Raw genomic sequence first — 24,718 nt, 5'->3', positions numbered from 1 at the left:
ATGAAAAAGAATATACATATGTGTATATATACGTATAACTGAGTCACTGTGCTGCACAGCAATAAATAACACAACATTGTAATCCAGCTATATCTCAATAATAAAATTTTTAAAAGAAATAACAAAAAAGTACAAATGTAGGAAAAGTTCAAGATCTGTGCACATTTTTCATCCTCATCAGACAACGGTACACAGTTTAAGTACCATGTTCAAAAGTGAACTGTGTTAGTTCTTACTCCTCTTTAATGTTTTTAATGATATTCATTTGAAAAACTACCAGAATCACTTGTTTCTCTTTGCACTGACTTTTAAGGTGATTTTGAAATTTTAGAAACACACAAACACAAGTGATAACTGATAAATCTGACCATAAAGTCAAAAGACGCAAATGTGAAAAAAAATGTGTGAATTATGATAGCAAACTTTTCTAAAAAGCAGAGTTCTCACAAATCAATGAAAATTTCAACAGAGCAAGAATGTGAAGCAGTTCACAGGAAAATGACTAATATCCACATGAAAATAATGTTCAAGTACAACTGTAATTTTAAGAACGTAAGACAGTCTAAGTTAGAATTTTTATAACATCAGACTGGCAAAGAACAAAAAAGGTCTGTAATATACCAGCATACCAAGTGCTGGTAAGGGTGTGAATATCCACTAAGGGAGATACCCACTAACAGCTGAAGTATAAACCAGCACAGTCTTTTCTGAAAAGCAATTTGGCAAAATCTGATAGATTTTAAATGTGCTCTCTTTGATCGAAGAATTCCTCTTTTTAGGAACTTATCCTTCAGACATTCTTTTACAAGCATTCAAAGATGTGCACATGAAAATAATCATTTTAGCATTGTGAAAGCAAAGAGAGCAAAATCTAAATGGCTATCAATAAAAGACACATTGAATTAGGCTTGATCCAAATAACGGAATGTAAAGTCACACAGAAGCCATCTCTGACATAGTTAACCACTGTTAAGTCTCAGAAGTTGTAAAAGAGGAGGGAGAGAAAAGATTTTTTTTTTTATTTTGAGCCTTACCATGCCCATCTATCACTTGTACTGCTATTATCACTTTTTTCAAATGAACAGGCCATGTTTTTTTAGTCTCATAAAAATTGTTTTTGACAATATTTAATAGTCTGAGGAAAGCAATTTACAGCACAGTATCAACTTTTAAAATGTAAGAACAAGGGAACTTTAGTATTATCTCTGAATTATAAGGTTATAAGTGATCTTTTCACTTTTTTGCATTTCATCAGTTTTCTACCAGCACAGTATACATTACTACTTGCCTAAGCAGGAAAAACATTAAACGAGAAATTTCATCAAAGGAACTGTAAGCATTGCTATCACTCTAATTCTCTGGTTTTACTTCATGGGTCCTGACATTGGCTGTTTTTTTTTTTTAAAGTACATTCTTTTCTTCCCTTAACAGAAGGGATGAGAGTTTAAAGGAAGCTAAGATGCCAACAGCCTATCGGTTATACATCACAGGTAAGGAGACTGAGGTCTGAAGACTGGAGAACCAAAACACAGGTGCGGGAAGGAGCACAGCTTGACACGGCCCCGGTCGCATGCCTCCCTGCACTCGGTCTCCTCCGCGCCCTGGGACCCAGTCTTCCTTCCAGGATTCCTGCTTGGCCAGTTCACACTCTCGTCTTTCCACATTAGGCCCGCAGATGGGCACAAGGAATCTTTCTGGAGTGATGGGAACAGTCTAGATTTGGATTGTATGATGGTTACAAACTGTAAATTGACATTTTAAATGGGTGAAATCTTATGGTATGCAAATTACACCTAAATAAAGCTGTTAAAAAAAGGATCAAGTACCAGCACCCCTTTCTCCAGGAATCCCCGCTCATGCCTCACGCGGCCCAGGCTAAGCCGTGCCCGCCTCCCGAGCTCCAGAATCAGGGAGTACATCTGGACGCCGCCCTGGGCCTTAATGACCTGTGCATGGGGCCGTCTTTCCCAGTAATTCGCAAGCCCAACATTTAACACAGCACAGCCTGCACGGGAAGGAGTCAGACGTTTCCTTAACCAACTAAACCCACTAACAAGTCTCTTCCATGTTCTCAACACGCTGTGTCCAGCTGATGACACAAAGATGAGAAATGACCTGGCCCTCAGCCTCAACTTTTAATTACAGAAACAAAGAAAGGAAACTCATATTCTATTTGAGTTCTGTGGCTTCGGGAACTTTCACATCGACCTGACACGTCCTGTGAGAAAAGTGTTTTTCCAGGTCTACAAACTGTAGAACTAAGGCTCAGAGAAGTGAAGTAACTTATCCTACACCACACAGCAAGAGGTAAAACTGGATTTGCTTCACGGAAACACACATTCTTTCCGCTAAAGTGCCCCCTGTGTACACGTGTGCACACACACACACGAGAGCACACTTACGCCAGGAGGAGCAGCACATTAATGACACAAGTAGAAACGTGGGGCTTGTTATGAGAACAGCAAGAAGACGGGTCTGATGGGAGCAGATTCATGAAGAAGCAACAGAAAAGACATGGAAAGACAAGATAGCTCTGAACTGAAAGCCAGCTAGTGCCGAGCTGAGGAGGTCATCACCAAGTTCAAGTCCAGAAGTGACAACGCTGGGGCTGAGAGGTATGAGGGCAGGACCACGAATCACAGAACGCAGGTGGGTCTGGACCACCCCCAACTCTGTGGTCTGCACACTGGACTGACAAGGAAGAGTCCTGCTCCTGACACATTCAAGAGATGATCTTGTGAAAACCACTCCAGAGGAACAGCTGCTGCCCTGATTCAGCCACGGATGACTGGGAGGAGCGGCCACCGGCGCACAGGATGGAGCGAGGCCGGAATGGAGGTGCAGGGACGGTCCTGAGCTCAGGGAGCCACAGCACACCTCAGCTTCCTGAGTAAGTGGGCAGAAGAGACAGGCCTCGAAGGGTCCACGGTGAATGTCAGCATAAACAGCCAAAGGTGAGGGAGGAAAAAAAAAGAAATTCCTACTTCTGAGGCAAGAGGAGAAGTGATGTAAACTTGTCAACATTTAAGAAAGATGTGAGGACAGCTAAGAAAAAGACCGCACACTGACAGGCAAAGAAGGCAGACAGGACGGGGCCTCGAGATATGAGGACCAACACTGTTCCTGGAAGGTTCTTTCTGCCTCTGCGTCGCAGACTTGCAGCAAAAGATGCCAGAAACACCAGCAATGACAGAAGCCAGCCCTCTCAGCAGAAGGACCAGAAGGGGGCGGTCCTTCCAGACAGAAAACTTCAGAAAACGCAGTCTACTCCACCCAGTAGACAGACACCACAGTCTACTCTGTGGTCTACTCCACCAGAGACGTAACCATGACAGTACGGTACTGGAGCAAGGGTGGACAGGTTAGTGAACAAAACAAACTTCACAGAGGCATGCATATACACAGTCAACTGCCTGTCAACAAAGGTTCCAAAGGAATTCATGGGGCAAGGAAAGTCTTCAGCAAGTGGCGCAGAGTAACCATGTGGGGATGAGAGGTCAGCCCTCCATCGCATCACCATAAAATGTGCATGACAAACTACAGACACAAAACTTCACTGCTAACAACTTAAAACTCTAAATAAAACACATTTGTGAACCCTTGGGGGTAGAATTTCCCAGACAGGCACAGAAAGCAATTAACTACAAAATTAAAAGTTCACAAACTATAGACTTTTTATCAAAAGCAAAAACTTGCTCATCAAAAGACACTAGGAAGAAAATTAAGAGTCAAGGCCAAGACGTGGAGAACACACTTACAGTGTGTGTATGTGTGCGTGTGCCTCACAAAAGACTTAAACCCAGGATATATACAGAACCTCTACAATTCAACAATAGACAATCCGAAACAAAAATGGGCAAAATCAAGCAAACAGTTTACAAAAGAAAATCTATGACTGGTCAATAAGCCCATGAAAAAACCCCCACAGCACTAAACATCAAAGAAATGGAAATAAAAACCACAACAAGCTATCAACAGACACCATCCAAAATGGCTGAAGTGCAAACAGAACTACAATTCCTAATGTTGGTGAGGATGTGGGGCACTAGAAATTTAATACATTGCTGGTGGGAATGTAACATTTAACCACCTTGGAAAAGTATTAATATTTGGCAGTATCTTCTAGTTAAATCCATACCATATGACCCAGCAATTCCACTCCTGAGTATGTACCCCAGAGAAATGGAAACATATTCACACAAAGACATGATTAGAGTAACTGTATTCATAACAGATAAAAAACAGAAACACATTGCCATTAACAAGCCTGGATAAACAAGCGGTAATATATTCACACAATGGAATACTAGCATTTTTTGAAACGGACAAACTAGTCATCCATACAACAAAACAGATGAACTTCAAGATAGCATTGCAGACACCCGAGATTACACAGTGTATGACTATTTATATGAAGTTCTGGAAGAGGCAAGCTCATCTCCATCACAAGAATCTAAAACTGTGGTCCTGGGATTTGGGGGAAGAGGCAGGGACGGAGTACAAAGCAGCTAGAGAGAACTCTCCAGGTTGACGGCTGTGTTCTATGTCCTGACAGGCATGTGGACTACACACACATACACGTTTGCTGAAACACATCTTAATGAAATACCGCTGACATACACTACTGTGTTAGTTTCAGGTGTACTAGTGCTTTGACATTTACGTCCATTTTGAAATGATGACCAGTGGTGAGCCTAGTAACCACTGTCCCCACACAAAGTTATTTCAACAGTATTCCACATTCCTTACGCTGCACGTTCCATCCCCGAGGCTTTTCTTTTAATAACCGGGGATTTGCACCTCTTGATGCCCTTCATCTATTCAACCGTCCACCTCCTTCCCTTCTGGCAACCACGCATTTGTTCTCTGTATCTATGAGTCTATTTTCATTTTGTCTTATTTTTCAGATTCCACACATAAGTGAGATCATATGGTATCTGTTTTTCTCTGACTTATCTCACTTAGCAAAATGCCCTCTAGATCTACCAGTGGGGTCACACACACACAAAAACATTAAACTGTGCACATCACTGAATATAAATTACACCTCAATAAAATCTCACAGATTAGGGAAAAAAACACGGATGCTATGCAGAGATGATCATGAGCCATTAAAAATATGAACTCTCCTTCTCAAATGTTGCTACTCTCACCCTAATGGTTGACATCCCCTCCCAGCCCCCCACACCCAAAATCAATGCAATAGGAACATCTATTTCCAGTCTTTCCCAAATGAAAGCCTATGGCTACCTGGGCAAAATCTCTCTCCAGAGAGAATTTAAGGAAAAAAATGTGACTTCTGTAATAACTAACAAAAACTATTACAAGTATATAGCAAAAACCATATATCTAGAATTTTACTTTAGAATTCCCCAAAATTATACCTTTGAAATTAAATATTTCATGTAAAAAGAATAGTTATCACAGTTTTAACTGAGGTAAAGCCAAACATAAGTTTCACAAAATCAGACTCAAACTTTATAAAGACTTAAAAAACTTTGCTCCTCTAAAGAACCAGGATATACACTGTTCCCAATAGTCTCTTCTGCTCATGTACCAGTGTTAATCAGCACATGTAAGAGGAACCACTCACCCATGCCAAAGGACAAAGCAGTATCAGCAGGAAAGACTGCTAAACTGAAGTCTCCTGAAATGAGGTTTTGAAAATAACTCCAATGATTCATTAAACTTGATAATATCTACACAGACAAGGGCCTCTTCCAAAAAACCAACAGCTTGCTTAACTAGTTCACAAGTTAAACAAATCCAGCATTAATAAATGATCTTTATTAAATACAGCCTAAAAGTCACTGGAAGCAGCTTTTCCTTGTTTTTATGGTTTTTAAAAATAATCTGTAAATTAAAAGTCTCTAACCTAAATCTCTACAAGGGAATCCAGACACTGGCTCGTTAGTACATACTGAGCATGGACCCTCACTGACCTACTATCTGGGGATGTCCAACTTCATAAGCACGTGTGCATGCAAAATACATTCTTGTTCTTCAAATTTTCTCAGAATTAAAGAGCATCCAGATCATAAGGGACCACTAAGCACCCAACACCACACATGCAGAGACCCATCAGAGCACACCATGAGGTCTCAGGGCACAAGGGACAGAGAGATGTCCTGAAGGACTCCTACCGGGCAAGAACAGGACAAGCAAATCACAAAAGATCACCGTCAACTTGCCAATAGGACACTGGAAATTTACAGACAGTAAACAAACATATTCAAAAGTCTGATAAGAAAATCAGTTTCAACAACCACCCAAATGTACAGGTAGAATAAAGATACTTCAGACACACGGGGCAAGGACTGTATTCCCTGGACACTTGCCCAAGAGACTTGACGACCTGAGATGCGACCTGATGGGCAGCAAGGAACCCAAGGAAAGCAGGCCTGTGGCCAGCTGGTGACACAGTCCCTATGACCTGGGGAAGAAGCATTCCAAGACATCTGCCTGTGCGGAAAAGAACAAGAAGACTGGAGCTTTGGGAACAAATCTGTCATAAGAACACAGTAAAAAACAAATAACAGTAAGAGATGACCGTTAACTTTAAGAAAAAAGGTAGATGAGAAAATGAAACTGTAGTCCTCTGCCTGTCTCAGGATTACACAATGCTTCTGTAATAATCACAATGAAAACAATGGATGCTGACTGATGTAATCAAACATTGTGCAGGGCATGACCATGCTGGAGGGCGAGGGGCAGGGAACCCGGGGAAGGGTCTCACAGACCCAAATACTTATCCACCTAACACCCAGGTAACAGAGGACATCCAAAAATGCCATCTTCAAAAACAGCAGTTTAAGGGTATTACTTAAGTAAAGGAAATAAACACCAAAAGAAATAGCTGAAAGGAAAGCTTCAGCTATAAAACTTGGGGGATGGGGGGCGAGGCAAGGTGGGGACCAGCATTTTGCTTATGAGTCTTGACACTGGGCTGGGATCCCCAAGGCCACCCCAGGGTTCACGATTCGCTAGAAGGACTCACATCAGTAAGCACACAGTCACAGTCAGGCTGAGACTTATTACAGAGAAAGGATACAGAGCAAAAAAGGCAAAGGACAAGGGACAGTCCAGAGGAATCAGGCGTATGCTCCCAAGGGCCCCCTGGCAGGGGAGACCTAGGGACACATATGAAGCACCAAGGGTTTCTGACTACTCCTCATTCAGCCCAAGGTCCCCGAGGAGCCCGGTCACAGTGGTGTTCTCTGCGGAGCGGGTACTGAAGTCCCAGACTCCCAGAAAGAAGGCAGGCACTCTGTATAAATCAGGCTATTCTACAAACCGCTGAGGCCCAGTAACCACACTTCTCACTTATACAAAATTTTATAGGCCATAAGGAACTCTACTCATCAAGGGATTTCTCTTTAGACACGAATATTACTATTCAAGAAAAAAAAACACCAAGTTTACAAACTGAGATGAGGCAAATAATCCCTCATATGAAGCAGATAAGGCTCAGAGAGTTTCCCACCATCCACAGCGAAGTCCCTGCCACGCTAACCCACGAGAGGTTCACAGCCTGTGCCCGTGACTCACACCAGTATCCACAGGTCCGGAACCACGCACACCCCCACAGACTGACTGTCAGCCCTCTGGGTTGTTACGTAATTGGTCCTTTCAAAACTTCCAACTTTTGTTCAGGTCTGTGAGGACAGGCGAGCCTGATGGGCTACAGTCCATGGGGTCACAAACAACTGGGCAGGACTGAGCGACTAAACAACAAGTACTTTAATAGACATTTTACTCTTGAGTTATGGTTTCTTTTCTGTAGTCTTCTTATATATCATCAAACGTAATCTTTATTTTAATTTCTCCCCCACCCCCAAGGGCTTAGTCAAAAAACTTTTAATTAGTGTCCCATATGCCACAGAGAAATTCACTGAGTGACATAGTGACTTATGTTTTCCACTCAGCTTCTCAACCTTCTCAGTGTCGTTGATTAATATATGCCTAAGGGGGCTTCCCTGGTAGTCCAATGTCCAATGGAGGGGATACGGGTTCAATCCCTGATCCAGAAGATTCAACAGGCTGCAGGGCAACTAAGCCTGTGTGCCGTAACTCCTGAGCCTGTGCTCTAGAGCCCGGGAGCCGTGACCTGTGCTCTGCAACAGGAAAAGCCACCACAATGAGACGCCCAGGCACCACTGGCAGGGAGCCCCCATTTGCTGCAACTACAGAAAGTCCATGTGCAGCAGTAAAGACCAGCATAGCCCAAAGTAAATAAAGTGAATAATAAAACATCTCTAAGATACATGTTATCAAATCAGTTTAAAAGATGTGAAATTCCAAAGTTCATGATAATGAATACTAACGTATGAGAGTCTTTTTAAGGTTGACAATTTCTATCACATGACTATTAACAAGAAAACAGAAAAAGTCACATTTTAGGAAACTGATATAATGCAACATAAAATCAACCTGTGGATGAAACACAAATCTGCAAAGCACGGACTACGTCCATTATTTAGGTGAACATAAAAACCCTGAGGTTCAGAACTCCAGGTGTCAGGAAATGAGCAGCCAGAACATACAGTATCTAGCAGCCAGAAATAATTCCACCTCTGCCTGGGCTGAAAGGTTGGGGAGGACACAGTTCAATTCTGCACACAGCTGTCCAAATCAAAGGGCATGTATGTATAGTAAGTATGGAGAGAAAAGTCCACTGCCTTTACACAAAAACAAAAGGGCTATATCATCAGCAGTCACAAACACCGAGGATCAAAAAAAAAGTTCTCTTATAAAAAAAACCTTGTGACCTAAGTGGGAAGGAAATCCAAAAAAGAGAGGGGTATGAGTATACATGTAGCCAGTTCACTTTGCTGTACAGCAGAAACACAACACTAAAGGAACTATACTCCAATAAAAACTAAATTTTAAAAAACTTAATAAATATCATTTGGAATTTAACAGTAAAACAGCACATTTTTAAAGTAACAGTATACCCTTTGACTGGGGGACAGGTAGTATCTTTCCTGCCATATCTCATAATCACATGATCTAGTCTCCAGTAAATCTTAAATTAGAACTTATCTTGGAAACAGGGAGCCCAATAAACCTCATTTAATAATTTTTAAAATGCACACCCTCGGTTACAATATCAAGTGGGTAAAAGCATCTAGTTCATTGTTCCCCGACAGTGCACGGAGGGACCCAGGGCACTGCAAGCAAACTCCAGGGGCCCGGGGTAGCTCAAACTGAGGGAAGCACAGTGCTACTCCACACCCGTCAGACACTGCACAACCACCAGAAAAGAAGGTGGCTTTCAACACTCGACTGTGCACATTCCCTTCAACAGCATACCTTCATAAAGCAGGGTTTTCTGGGGGTTTTTAAAAACTCAACATGGAACAAGAAATAAGGGTGGTGATGTTGAATCTGATTGCAAAGTATCATAAGCTGCACAGTGTTCAATGGACACACACAGACCATTAATTTTAGTTATTTAAGATTAAGATAAAAATTATTTTCTTTTTCAGCTTATGTGTATTATTTTTTTTTTCAGATGGCTACTAAGTTGCCTGTCAAGTGGGCCTTAGGAAGCATCACTAGGAACAAAGCTAGTGGAGGTCATGCAATCCCACTTGAGCTATATCAAATCCTAAAAGGCAATGCTCTTAAAGTGCTGCACTCAATATGCCAGCAAATTTGGAAAACTCAGCAGTGGCCAAAGGACTGGAAAAGGTCAGTTTTCATTCCAATCCTAAAGAAAGGCAATGCCAAAGAAATGTTCCAATTACCACACAATTGCACTCATCTCACACACTAGCAAAGTAATGCTCAAAATTCTCCAAGCCAGGCTTCAACAGTACATGAACTGTGATCTTCCAGATGTTCAACCTGAATTTAGAAAAGGCAAAGGTCCGTCTAGTCAAAGCTATGGTTTTCCAATAGTTATGTATGGATGTGAGAGTTGGATTATAAAGAAAGCTGAGTGCCGAAGAACTGATGCTTTTAAACTGTGGTATTGGAGAAGACTCGAGAGTCCCTTGAACTACAAGGAGATCAAACCAGTCAATCCTAAAGGAAATCAACGCTGAATATTTACTGGAAGGACTGCTGCTGAAGTTGAAGCTCCAATACTTTGGCCACCTGATGCAAAGAACTGACTCACTGGAAAAGACGCTAATGCTGGGAAAGATGGAAAGCAGGAGGAGAAGGGGATGATAGAGGATGAGATGGTTGGATGGCATCACCGACTTGATGGACATGAGTTTGAGCAAGCTCCAGGAGTTGGTAATGGACAGGGAAGCCTGGTGTGCTGCAGTCCATGGGGTCTCAAAGAGTCAGATGCGACTGAGCGACTGAACTGAACTGAAAGTTGCTAAGACATTAATATGTATTTAGTTGTGTGAGCCTAACAATATAATTTAACATACTATTAAACATTTCCATTAGGCTGATGCCAGGTCTAATACATAAGATATGTATGAGGCTGAAATAGCAAGTCATAAAAGAAATGAAAGATGCTTGGAATCAAGACAAAAGGACTCAGAAGTCAATTAGAAGATGCTCCCACTGGCCAAAGATGCCAAAGAGAACCAATAAAATTAATAACTGCCATGAACTAAAGTATCAAGTATATTTAAATCCATGAGTTCATAAGGATATTTAAAAATAAAATTCACTGATCACTTTGGAGGATATGAGAACTAGAGAACCACGTAATTGTTTGGAATAACTGGCAAATAAAGGAGGGGGGGAGCATTTATTCTGCACCTCCTATACAAAGTATAGTTCAGCCAAGTTTCCTTTTATCAAAATCTTCCATGTATTAAACAAAGAAATAAAAGACTATCACCACTTAATAAGCAATTTAAAAATAGATACTGGCAACGATCAATGGCCGTTAATATCACAGACAAAAAAGAGACACCGGCCTGGAAAAACTAAACTGATAAAACCTTATTCTGATTAAGTCTCAAAATATAGGGACATACAATTTAGTTTATTTAGCTAATACTAAAGAAAAAGAGAGGGGAAGGAGGAAGAGTGGGAGAATGAACATAAAAATTAAGAGACTTAAGACCAAGAGGAGAAGGGGATGACAGAGGATGAGATGGTTGGATGGCATCACCGACTCAATGGACATGAGTTTGCGTAAACTCCGGGAGTTGGTGATAGACAGGGAGGCCTGGCGTGCTGCAGTCCATGGGGTCGCAAAGAGTCGGACACGACTGAGCAACTGAACTGAAGACCAAGCATGAGAAGACAAGCCACAGACTCGGAGAAAATATTTGTAGAAGACATACCTGATACAGGACCATTATCCAAAATACACAAAGAACTCTTAAAACTCAACAATAAGAAAACAAAACAATTTAAAAATGGGCAAAAGACCGGAACAGAAACATCACTGAAAAAGACACAAATGACAAATAAGCATATGAAAAGATGTTCCATATCATACATCATTGGGGAATTACAAATTAAAACAGCGATAAATGTGACAAAAATAAATCTAGATTTTTAAAAACTTTTTCTTTAAAATTTTTTGTAACTGTGTGGTGATGAATGCTAAGTAGATTTACTGTGGTGATCATTTCATAATACATACAAATATCAAATCTGGCTCTCAATTTGCAGTGCTTCTGATTTAGCCTCCAAATGATTATGATCATGCTTCATTTTATCAAGGTATCACTCTCAAAGCAACTCCAAACAAGTTCTGCTAGTATTTTTGTTGTTCAGCTAGTACTTTTGTTTTTAATTACTTTTAAGGCAAAAGCTTCACATTTAAATATCTATACAACCTTTCCAGGTGATCAGTTTGATGGACTTCATTCAAACTGATCAACTGCAAAGAAACAGACCTAGCACCTGGTGTAGAATAAGCATTCAACAAATAAAAGCCTCATTCCACGATTTACACTAGGATTGTTTAGAACAGAAGGTATACATGTTTATACATTCTTTGCTCCTATGTGTATAAAAAGCCTCTGGAGGAATATATCAGAAAAGATTAAATTGTGATCTCTTCAGTGTTATCTTTAATGGCTCACCCAGGCCCCCAGTCCTCAGTAAAGAAATTGGGAGAGACCCTGATGGGGAGAGAGAATGTGGCACAGCTGTGGGTCTAAGTACCATCACTCTTCATAGACGGGGTTTCATCTGTCAATAATGACACCAACCTGCCACAGCACTGCCAGGATTAAATAAAACAGTATTCGTGGTCTACAGCAGGTACTCAGTAAGCAGCAACAACAATAACTACACAAAAGCAACAATATAAAATTCCTGGACAAAACTTGAGATTTTATAAACTATATCCTCCGCCCATGAAAGTGTGAAAAAGGAAGAGTTTTACTGCTTTTTCTTTCCTTGTCTCCCATTTTAAATAACGTTCAGAAAATCATAAGTGCACTGTTAAAAAATCATAAACAAATGTAACAAGCCAAGAAGAAACCTGGAGAAAAAGTACTGGCACTAGACATGACAATTACTTTGCAAATTAATAAACAAAAACAAAGAGCGATTGAGGATTTGAACCTGAAGCAAATACTTTTAAAATGAAAGAACAGGGAATTTAAAAGATTCTCTTTTTCACCCACCAATTTTCTAGAGAGGAACAAGTTTGATAACCCAACACTGGGAAGGTGTGATGAAAGAGACAGTCACATGTTACTGGTGAAAGTGTAAACTGACTCATTTAGAAGGCAATTCAGCAGTATCTACCAAAAAGTATCATTATGACCTAGCAAATTCACTGTTAAACCTTATCCTCCAAATAGACAAAAGTAAGAAAAGCACTGTTTTTGATGGCCAAAAACCTTTATTATGTTGCATCTCTACAAGCACCTCAAAATCTTTAGGAAAAAAGCAAAGAACAGAGAAAAATACTAATATATGCTGTCTACAAAAGACTCACATGAACTATAGTAACAGAGGCAGCCTAATAATGAATGGAGTGCTAAATAAACAGATGGAGTGATGTTGGTAAAATGATAGCCTGAGTGCTCAGTTGCTAAATCGTGTTCAACTCTTTGCAACTCCATGGACTGTAGCTTGCCAGGCTCCTCTGTCCATGGGATTTCCCAGGCAAGAATACTGAATTGGGCTGCCTTCTCCTCCAAAAATGATAGCTTAAGGAACTCCAAAAGTTCACCCTCCAGAAGAGCCAACTAAAACCAGTCAGAATCCACTTTTTCACAACCCTGGAAACTAACCAGAAGCCTGCAGCAATTCAGGGAGCATTTATTCAAGAAAATCAGCTGAATCTTAGTGAGAATGTAGGATTCTGTGATATTTAACTCACTCTGATCCTATCCTGGACTTCCCAGATCAGTGGCACCCTTGAAAATAACAGCCCACATTCCCAGCACTGGCATAGCAGAACAAACCTCATTTGCAAAAAACCTGAAATTATTATTCCAGGCTCTCTGGAAGACCTACCTGCAGAAGCAACCTGCCTTATCTCACCTAAATGCAGTTACCTCAGAACTTCCCCCACATCCAGGGCTAACCCCGCTAGGGGGCAGGCAGAGAGAGGTGTTAGCTGCAGCCCCCGAAGCAACAGGCAACAGCTGGAGTGAACACTCCCTCCAAACCATGAGAAGAAAGGATGAGCAGGGAGATGTTCTGGGGAACAAAGACCTTGAACTGCTCCAACAAATTCCTGGAAATTAGGAGAAAGGTGGATGCCCAGAGCCACGTACATGCTCGGGACACAGAATTCCTGGTTGATAATTTTTCCTTGCAGTAGTGTGACCGTGTCATCCCACTGCCTTCTGGCTCCCGTGGTTTCTGATGCGAAGTCAGCTGATGATGACACTGAGGATCTCTTGTATGTGATGAGCCACTTCTCTCGCTACTTTCAAGATTCTCTCCTTGTCTTTGTCTTTAAACCAGTCAATTAAGAAGTGTCTTAGGTGGATCTCATTGAGGTCATCCCACCCAAGAAAGCCCTCCCCACTCACTTCTGGATGATCTTGACATCTGCAGACAGAAACAAAGGCTAAGTCCAAAGCTGTCAAGTGGCTGAGTGCTGAAGCTACACCCAAGAGATACACAGCTGTTCTGGTAGCTTACCGGTCTGCTAATGACTGGACATTAGCAGCCAAGAGAATAAAACAAGAATAAATGTTTTTCACCAAGGAGGTGAAAGACTTATACAGTGATAACTACAAAACACTGCTGAGAGAAATTAGAGTAGCTCTAAATAAACTCCTTTTTAATGAGACAATTCAGTACTGTTAAGATGACAAAGTATTGCTATAATTTGAAATGATCTATAGACTCAAGGCAAAATTTCAACAAGCCTTTATTGCAGAAATGGAAATCTGATCCTCAGTATGGAATCGCAATGGGCCTCGAATACCCACACAAAAATAATGACGAAGAACAAAGGGGGAAGACTCACCCTTCGTAATTTCAAAAGCAATTATAGAACTAGAGTAACCGAAACAATGTGGAACTGGCATCAGGATAAGCATAGAGACCTACAGAATCGATCTGAAGAGTCCAGAATAAACCCGAACATCAATGGTCAACTGATTTTCAACAAATGTGTCAAGACTATTCCATGGGGAAGAAATGGTCTCTTCAACAGACAGGAACGGGATAATTAGATTTCCACGTACAAAAAACAGGCCCTATCTCAGACCATATACAAAAATTCACTCAAAATGAACCAACACATACAAGAACTAAAACTATAAAACTCCTAAAGGAAAGAACAGTGTAAATCTTCACATCTGTGGATTTGGCAATAGATTCACACATATGACACCAAAATCACAAGTAACAAAAGAAAACACCGATAAATTCTACTTCATCAAAATTTAAAACTTCTGTAGATCACAGAGTATTATCAAGAAAGTAAAAAAGACTACCAAGAGAATGGAAGAAAGTATTTGCAGATCCCATATACTGATCAGGGACTTCCCAGATGGCTCAGCTCCTGGAATGCAGGAGGCACAGGAGATGTGGGTTCGATCACTGGGTTAGGAAGATCCCCTATAAGAGGAAATGGCAACCCACTCCAGTATTCTTGCCTGGAAAATTCCATAGGCAGAGGAGTTTGGCAGGCTACAGTCCACGGGGTCGCAAAACAGTAGTAAACAACTGAGCATATACTGATAAGGGTCTACCATCCAGAATATACAAAGGAACTCTCACAACTCAACAACAAAAAGACAACCCAATGTGGAGCTAGGAAAAGGACCTGAACAAATATTTCTCCAAAGAAGATATACAAATGGCCAATAAGCACATGAAAAGAAGTTCAACATCATCAGCCACCAGGGAAATAAATGCAAATCAAACCCACAATAAGTTACCAATTCACATCTACCAAGATAGCTTTAATTTTCAAAAACCAGAAAATAACAAGTGTTGGTGAGGATATGGAGAAATGAGAATCTTTACACTGGAGAGTGAAGTGGTGCAGCTGCTCTGGGAAACAGTTTAGAAGTTCCTCAAACTGTTCCAACATAAAAGTCACTACATGATCCAGCGAATTCTACTCCTAGGTATGTAGGCAGAACAATGAAAACATGTATCTACAAAAAACGCTGCACGTGATTATTCACACCAGCACTATTCAAAGTAGCCATAATGCAGAAAGAATTTAAATGTTCAACAACTTACGAATAAACAAAATGTGGTATAATCAGCCAGTGGAATATTCTCAGCAATGAAGAGGAATGAGTCCTAACACCTGTTACAAAACGGACAGGGCTTGAAAACATAATGCTGAGTAAAAGTTGGTCACAGATGATCACGTATACGATTCCATGTACATGAAATGTCTGAAACAGGCAAACCCACAGAGTCAGGAAGTAGATTAGTGGTTGCTAGTGAGTGCGAGCAGGGGGAATGGTGAGTGGCTGATAACGAAGAAGAGCAAGCATGAAAGATTCTAAAATTGATTGTAGGGGTGACTGCACCCTTACACATACTAAAAAGATTTTAAGTTGAATTGTACACTTTAAAAGGATCAATTTTATGTTATATGAATATCTCAAAAAAGTTAGTATAAGGAAAAAGCCAGCAATTTCACTCTCCTCTTTCACCCTCATCAAGAGGCTCTTTAGTTCCTCTTTGCTTTCTGCCATTAAAGTGGAATCATCTGCATATCTGAGGTTGTTGATATTTCTCCTGGCAATCTTGATTCCAGCTTGTGATTCATCCAGCCTGACATTTCGCATGATGTACTCATGTGAGGTTAAATAAGCAGGATAACAATATATGGTCTTGTGTACTTCTTTCCCAATTTTAACCCAGTCAGTTGTTCCATGTAAGGTTCTAATTATTGCTTCTTGACCTGCATACATGTTTCTTAGGAGACAGGTAAGGTGGTCTGGCATTTCCATCTCTCTTTAAGAATTTTCCACAGTTTCTTGTGATCTACACAATTAAAGGCTTTCATGTAGTCGAGGAAGCAGATGTTTTTCTGGACTTCCCTTGCTATCTCTCAGTTCAGTTCAGTCGCTCAGTCGTGTCCAACTCTTTGCGACCCCATGAATCGCAGCATGCCAGGCCTCCCTGTCCATCACCAACTCCCGGAATTTACCCAAACTCATGTCCATCGAGTCGCTGATGCCATCCAACCATCTCATCCTTTGTTGTCCCCTTCTCCTCCTGCCCCCAATCCTTCCCAGCATTAGGGTCTTTTCCAATGAGTCAACTCTTCCCATGAGGTGGCCAAAGTATTGGAGTTTCAGCTTCAACATCAGTCCTTCCAATGAACACCCAGGACTGATCTCCTTTAGGATGGACTGGTTGGATTTCCTTGCAGTCCAAGGGACTCTCAAGAGTCTTCTCCAACACCACAGTTCAAAAGCATCAATTCTTCGGCGCTCAGCTTTCTTCACAGTCCAACTCTCACACCCATACATGACTACTGGAAAAACCATAGCCTTGACTAGACAGACCTTTGTTGGCAAAGTAATGTCTCTGCTTTTTAATATGGTATCTAGGTTGGTCATAACTTTCCTTCCAAGGAGTAAGCGTCTTTTAATTTCATGGCTGCAATCACCATCTGCAGTGATTTTGGAGCCCCAAAAAATAAAATCTGACACTGTTTTCACTGTTTCCCCATCTATTTGCCATGAAGTGATGGGACCAGATGCCATGATCTTAGTTTTCTGAATGTTGAGCTTTAAGCCAACTTTTTCACTCTCCTCTCTCACTTTCATCAAGAGGCTCTTTAGTTCTTCTTCCCTTTCTGCCGTGACGATGCTATCTCTATGATCCAACGAATGTTGGCAATTTATCCTCTGGCTTTTCTAAAACTAGCTTGTATATCTGGAAGTTCTCCATTCATGTACTGCTGAAGTCTACCTAGCTTGAAGGATTTTGAGCACAACCTTATAGCATGAGAAATGAGCACACGTTTATAGTAGTTTGAACACTCTTTGGCACTGCCCTTCTTTGGGATTCGAATGAAAACTTAAGATCATTGTATCTGGTCCCATCATTTCATGGCAAATAGAAAGGGAAAAAGTGGAAGCAGGGAGAGATTTTATTTTCCTGGGCTCCCAAATCACTGCAGACAGTGACTGCAGCCATAAAATTAAAAGACGTTTTGCTCCTTGGAAGAACAGCTATGGCAAACCTAGATAGAGTATTAAAAAGCAAATACACACTTTGTCGACAAATGTCCATACAGACAAAGCCATAGTTTTTCCATCAGTCATGTACGAATGTGAGTGTTAAACCACAAAGAAGGCTGAGTACTGAAGAAGTGATGCTTTCGAACTGTGATGTTGAGAAGACTCTTGAGAGTCCCTTGGACAGCAAGGAGATCAAACTAGTCAATCCTATAGGAAATCAACCCTGAATATTCATTGGAAGAACTGATGCTGAAGCTCCAATACTTTGGCCACCTGAAGAGAAGAGCCAATGCATTCAAAAAGACCCTGATGCTCAGAAAGGTTGAAGGCAAAAGAAGAGGGCAGCAGAGGAAGAGATAGTTAGCGTCACTAACTCAACAGACATGAATCTGAGCAAACTCGGGGAAATAGTGAAGGACAGGGAAGCCTGGCATGTTGCAGTCCATGGGGTCACAGAGTCAGACACAACTTAGCCACTGAATAACAAGGAAAAAGCAGGCTCAGATCTTTGCCAAATTAAAAGTTCCTTCCTATCCCTTTATTAACCTCTGGTAACACTTCTTCCTATTCTTCTTTTCACAGCTGACGATTTGTTTCTTCTTGAAATAACCTACATTGGCTTTCTCCACTCTGACTTTCCATTTACACCTCAATTCAATCGAACAGCTCCCTCCCCAGATGACAGCAATTAAGTAGGATGCTATGAAAGTGCTCTCAGTTATCAAATTCAACAAACTCCTAACAACCCAGTTTTCCTCAAGTTCTCAAAGGAACCATATAGCTTCCTTTATTTTTTATTTATTTTTTTTCTGGAGAGGCAGTTGTAAAGTACAGCTTCCTTCTGAAATGATCCCATTTTGGCTTCTACACCATTTTCTCATGATTTCTCAACATTTCTAAACACACAGGAATTTCCCTTTTCAGTTCTTCAATTTGGCTTCAAATGCTATTATTCTCCATGGCCTATTTCAGGACTATTCTCCATCTGGAAAACTCTTCCTATGTCGTGTTACCTAATGAAAGGCTTCAGGTACCACCTGTGATAGATCCTGATGACTCTCCTATCAAGACCTCTCCCGTGTGCTCCAGACCCACACATCTGACCCTGTAGCAAGCATTTCCACCAGCATGTTCTATAGATAAATCCTACTCAATGTATCCAAAAGCCACAATACTTTTCCTCCCCAGATGTGCTGATCTTCCTGAATTCCCTGTCTCAGTGTACTTTCCTGTTGTCTATTCAATCACCCAAATTAAAATCCAGTTATCTTGTCCTACTATTTCTCTCACTTCCCAAATCCAACTCTCACTGAATCCTGTTAATTCTACCTTGTTAATATTTGTGCTATTAATTTACTCCTCTGCATCTCCACTGACCCCACCTTAGTTTAGGCCCTTATCTAGGGCCTATAAGAGAGGATATGAGGATATCCACCTCAAATATTACAAAAACTGCTCACCGTCCTCCTACATCCTGCCTTATCTTCCCTCCAACCCTTCTGACATCTATATGAGACCCAAGTGATTTTCCTAAATGAAAACCTTATCATGACTCTTGCCTGGTTAAAATTCATACGCTCTATTATTACCAAGAGAAAAAGCCCTCGAGAACCCTTAGGATGGCATGGGGACCAATCTGTGCAGCCTGATCTTCTCCTACTGACCCCATAAGCCCAACACTGCAGCTGCAGAGAACGACTTCCATCCTCACAATCCTCTGATTCAACTTTCCCTTGGCCTTAACCTCTTTTCCTGCAATTTTTGCCTCAGTGATGCCAAAGCCTTCTTCAAGTTTAAGGACATAAAGTCTAAAACACCTAATACAATGCCTGACACATAAGGAAGAGTTACAATGGGGAGAGAGGCTTAGGCCTCTTCATCCTGTCTCAGTGACTCCCGTCTGCTTCAAGGTAAAGCTGAAATTACTTCACCTGTCTACAAGACTCTTCCTAATTTGGCCTCTGCCTACCTCCTGGGTTTCACAGCTTGCCACCACCCTCCACCCTTGTGGGCCATACCTGCAGATCCCACACTCACTAAGTTTGGACTCCTGGATTTTCTCAAACAGATCCTCCTACCGAAATGCCCATCCTGTCTGAGCCTGTCTCCTCACTGTTCTCAGCCCTTCCCATACACTTTTCCCTACCACTGTCCCCTTCCACACTCTCCTCCCCGCCCCTTAAAACTCCGACCACTACCTCCCTTGTATACCCTCTGTGCCCCTGGCCTTCCTTCAGTCAAACCAATATCAAAAACACACTGTCTTCATCGAAGTTCAAGTAAGAGATAAAGTCTTAGCATCCTGAAAGCAGGAGCACTGCCTTATCCATCTGTAAGTCTTCACAGTACCTGCTACACAGAAATTAAACTAAATGACCTGCATTTTTACTTATTTCCTCTGCTGCTGCTGCTAAGTCGCTTCAGTCGTGTCCGACTCTGTGCGACCCCATAGACGGCAGCCCACTAGGCTCCCCCGTCCCTGGGATTCTCCAGGCAAGAACACTGGAGTGGGTTGCCATTTCCTTCTCCAATTATTTCCTCTACATACACTAACAAAAGCTTCTATTGGAAATTTTCTTCCAAAAAGGAAAGAACATACTTTTGGGTTACATTTTGGGCCCAACCTTTCCTTGTCAAGGAAACACTGTAATTAAATTTAATATGCACTTTCTGATATCACTTCTATTTTTCTAAATCAAGGGAGAAATGGTCCCTAGAAGACCTGAAAGGAGAAATACTATTTTAAAGAGATAATAAATTATCTCTCACAGCTTCGAGATAATCTGTTTAAAAAATTACTTCCCAGCGGCTCCTGTTCAGCTAGCCCACCTTGCTTCCTTTTATGGGTCACTCTGAAAAGTGGAAGCCCCTCTGCTAACTTCCTTCCTGCCGGCACCGTCTGCCGAAACAGCTGACAGCAATTAACTCGTCCTCAGGACAACACTCAGAAAAGAGTTACCAAGTGCCCAAGCTAATTCGGAAGGCGGAAAATGGATTACCTTTTTCATTTCCAGACAAGACTCCGTGACCAGCGAACCGCCCCTAGCCGGCGCCTTCCGGAGAACGTGAGAGCCTCTCCGCCGAGTACCTGCACCCCACCGGGGCCGCAGGGCGGGGATCCGCCCGCTCCAGCCGCACAACCCGCGGTGACCGGCTCCTGACCCGGCGCGTCCACGTGAACGCGGCGTCCAAACCACAGCACTTAAACCCGCACCGTCAAAACCGCTCGAGTGAACACTTGATTACCTTCAAGCACTCAACCAGGCCTTAAGGGAAGATGCTCTGCTTGCTCAGGGAGGAGGCTCTGGAGTCACGACTCCCAAACCCGAGGGGCGTGAGGACTTGAGGGAGGCTCGAGTGTGGGGTATGCGGGGAAACCTGTTTCTCTCTCACGACGGTTAAAACAAGAAACAAAAAAACGAAAGCCACCCCACAGCTGACCCCCACAAGAGCCTGTGGGCACAAGCCCACCTGACGAGGAGTTCTGATAAGAATTCCCAGCTCGGACCTGCCGGTTCCCCTGAAGCACCCCGGCGTCCACAAGCCTCCCTCCGCGCCAGGCGCGCACCGGAGACCCTCCAGCATCCCGGCCGCGGTTACGTAAAAGCCCGAGTCCCTCTCCGCCATCCGAGGCCCGGGCCCCGGGGAAAGGCCCGGCTTCCACCCTCCCCGCCCGGACCCAAGAGCCCCGGCCGGCGAGCGGAGGAATGGGCTGCGCGGGCCGGAGCCGCAGACCAGCGCCCGGCCCCGCCGCCCCGGCAGCCACGCCCCCGCCCCGCCGCCCGGCCGCGAGAGCCCGGCCCGCTGCCTGACAGACGCCGCGGGGAGGCGCGCGGACGGCTGCAGGCACCGGGCCCCGCCGCGACCGCCGCCCGCCACTGACCTGCGCCGCCGCGCGACCGCCAGCCGCCGCCTCCTTGCTCTCACGCCGCAGCCGCCTCCAGCGCTGTGCCCCCGGCCGGCCTCGGGCGCCCCATTCCCACCCCGCCCCAGCCTCCGCCTGTTTACAATGATTGGAACAGAACCGGGCGAGCCGGCCCACCGCGCACGCGTACTCCCTCCTCCCGCCGCAGCCAGCTTCCCGGCTCCTCCTCCTGGCGCTGACGGCCGGGGCCGTGAGGTCAGGAGCCCCGTGACCCCCGCGCGGGGGACGCTGGGAATAGTAGTCTTCGGAAACCCAGTGCCCAGTCCTCAGGCAGCCCTCCGCGAGAGGCGCACTACAACATCCAGGAAGCATCACGCCTGCCCAGCCCAGGGGCCCGCGGGGGAAACCCGGGAGCGCGCGAGAGAACGCGTCGCGCCAGAGTGCCGCCGGCGCCTGCGCAGTTCCCGGTGGTGGGGGACCGGGTGGTTGTGTTACCTATCCAGCGCGGGCTCCGGGAGGACTGCTGCGGGCAGAGCCGACCGAACTCCGGAGAAGGGCAGGAGTTGTCCTGTCCACGCTTCGCACAGCCTGTTCCCCAGCTCCCGAGGCCCAGACCGTCTTCACCGCGGGCTTCAGCCCCAACCAGTTAAACCGGCCCGGAGGCCGGCCCAGCAGCCGCGGGGTGGGGCTCATCCCGGGCTGGGTGGAGAGTCTGGCTTGGGGTGGGGACTTTTGCTGGGGGTTTGCTGGACAAAGGAAGTGCCCTGGGCTTCCAAAAAGGAACCTGCTAGAATTTCGTGTCGGCCTTGGCCTCAGCGTTCCTTAAACGGGGGTCGACGAGAGCCTCCCTCGATCCGTGCACCTAGTACCGAGGAGCTCTTGAGTCAGAGTTGCCCTTCGCACGGCAGGCGTGCACACAGAACTGGATCTGAAGGAAGATGAAAATAACTGCATTACCTCCAGAAACCCTTCACAAAGGCTTCAAGAATTGCCCTGCAAATGTTCTTGTCTTACAAAGTCTGGCGTTTGACTTGGGGGATGTCTCCTGTCCGTGGAATTCTCCGGGGAAGAATGCTGGAGTGGGTTGTCATTCCTTTCTCCAGGGGATCTTCCCGACCTGGAGATCCAACCCGGGTCTCCCGCATTACAGGCAGATTCTTTACCATCTGAGCCACCGGGGAAACCCCAAGATTGGGGATAGATGGCCCTTCCCAATCACCTCTATTCCTGCTTGTGAACTTCTTCCTACAACTTCGTTACATGTTTAGACTGACCTCTGTGATCCACCCTACCCTGTTCCAATCAGCCCGCCTCAAGTCTGACGGTAGATCTCTCCCTTGTACCCTGCATTTCCCACTCAAAAGTTCAGCCCCCTTGGCTTGACGCCTAGGAAGGGCCCACAACAGACCAAGATGGTCTGCGGTAGCCATTGTATTCTGACTTTTTGAAAAGCTTTCTTATTGCCCCTCTGGCAACAGAACGGTATCCTCTCTCCACTGGGATGGGCATGTTATCTTGCCAATTACAGTACTCTGCCTCTGGCAACATTGATTGGGCCAAGGGATGGGCACTGACCATGTTGGGCATTGAACCCTTGTTGGAAGTTGCTATATGGACACACACCAAAGGGAGGAATGATAGCATCTTATTGATGGTCATGTTATTCACAAAGAAGCCTTTCTCAACTTCACTGGTAGTCCAGTGGTTAAGAACCTGCCTGCTATTGCAGGGGACACAGTTTCAATCCCTGGTTGGAAAAGATCCCACATGCCTTGGGGCAACCCCATGCACCAGAACTACACCCACATGCCTAGAGCCTGTGCTCTGGCAGCAACAAGAGAAGCCAATGCAATGAGAAGCCTGTGGACCTCAGGGAAGACTAGTCTGCACTTGCTGCAACTAGAGGAAGCACACACATAGCAACGAAGACCCAGCACAGCCATAAGTAAATAATTTTTTGTTTTTTTAAAGAGGCATTTTTGCAGCAGCAATGAATGAGGCTAAAACAAGTGGGGGTTGGGGAACAGGGGGAGAGAAACCAGGAGCTGGCACTACGCAGACTAGCTTCAGCTTCAGAAGCCATGGTTTGTATAGCTCTTTTGAAATGCTTTGAGTGTGTGAACCTAGCTAGGTGAGCCAATGCAATTACTCTGTGGTTATGGAACATATTTGTTGGTTGCCTCCTGAGAGTCATTCCTCCCATTCAAGCCATGCAGCATAATCATTCCCTTTGGTGGCTGAGCCTTTCAGCGGTGGTAACCCAATCAGAACCTGATGAGACCCAATGGGATGTGGGTTGGGGCTTCTAGTAAACTGCAGCATCCTTGCTCTTCTGGCAGGGTGTACATTTGTGAGGTCTGGACAGGTGGCAGCTATTTTGCGCCTACGAAAAGAAAGTCTGGAGGGAAAAGGTTTAGGTGAAAAGGCAACAGTCGGGCCTGAAGATGAGGTCAGTACTGTCAAATGTGCCCTGTTGCATCATTAGAACTGTGCTGTCAAACCTCACCTCTTTGACCTGTCTTATAGACCGTCCTATAGACTGTTTAGAATTTCCTGTGTTGATTCAACAAGTTTACATTGGGGAGTTTTCTGTAACTCAATTCTAAAAGTCCTAACTGATTCTGCTGGATTTCTTTTACATGATGTTGAAAGGCCCTGACTAATACAGGTTCCTACTTGAAGAGAAACTGTGGGATAGACTTTCAGCTATGGTCATATGTTACGGTCAACAATTCCTGTGCACACAAAGCAAGTATAACTTGGACAAAATTGTCAAACACAACCATTTCAGGGCATTGGAAATCAAACACAATTTGAGAATCAGCTATTCTTGAAAAACTGCTAAAGATTCTAGTAGGAACAGTAGATTTCTGTAACCTTGCCCAAGGCTGCCCTGTTGCCCCAGAACTGAACTTGTGTAGGTGGGGCTCACCAAGAAAATTAGCAGCTTTGGTCCCAGAGGGGATGGACTCGATTTGCTGTGGGAGGTCAAAACCCATGGCTTTGATGGCTGAAGGGAATATATAATGGTGCATCTGCTATGGAAGAAAGCACGGTGGTTCCTCAAAATACTAAACAGAACTACCACTTGATCCAGCAGTTCCACTTCTGAGTACATACCCCAAAGAAATGAAACCAGAGAGAGATTTGTAAATCCATATTTGAGGTATTATTTGCAATAGCCGAAAGGTAGGGAGCTTCCCTGGTGGCTCAGAGAGTAAAGTGTCTGCCTGCAATGCAGGAGACCTGGGTTCAATCCCTGGGTCAGGAAGATCCCCTGGTGAAGGAA

General features: G+C 43.8%; 1 protein-coding gene across 4 annotated transcripts in view; it reads right to left on the bottom strand.

Annotated features, from left to right (window-relative positions):
* Nucleotides 1-21,609, bottom strand: part of RALBP1 (ralA binding protein 1) — a 42,375-nt gene extending 20,766 nt beyond the window's left edge. For 2 of the 4 annotated variants that reach the window (XM_081561659.1, XM_081561656.1), the window contains exon 1: nt 21,448-21,609. The gene's annotated coding sequence lies outside the window, so the exon portion shown is untranslated. Of the gene's footprint in view, nt 1-20,563; nt 21,322-21,443 lie in introns of those variants that run through there. The other 2 variants (XM_081561657.1, XM_081561658.1) reach the window with 2 other exon arrangements.
* Nucleotides 21,610-24,718: the final 3,109 nt, after the last annotated feature.

Source organism: Giraffa tippelskirchi, chromosome 14 (assembly GCF_054371585.1).
Source record: "Giraffa tippelskirchi isolate mGirTip1 chromosome 14, T2T-mGirTip1v1.2.pri, whole genome shotgun sequence".
NCBI classification, from domain to species: Eukaryota; Metazoa; Chordata; class Mammalia; order Artiodactyla; family Giraffidae; genus Giraffa; species Giraffa tippelskirchi.
Note: the sequence above shows the minus strand (reverse complement) of the source record. Positions and strands in the feature narration are given on the sequence as shown.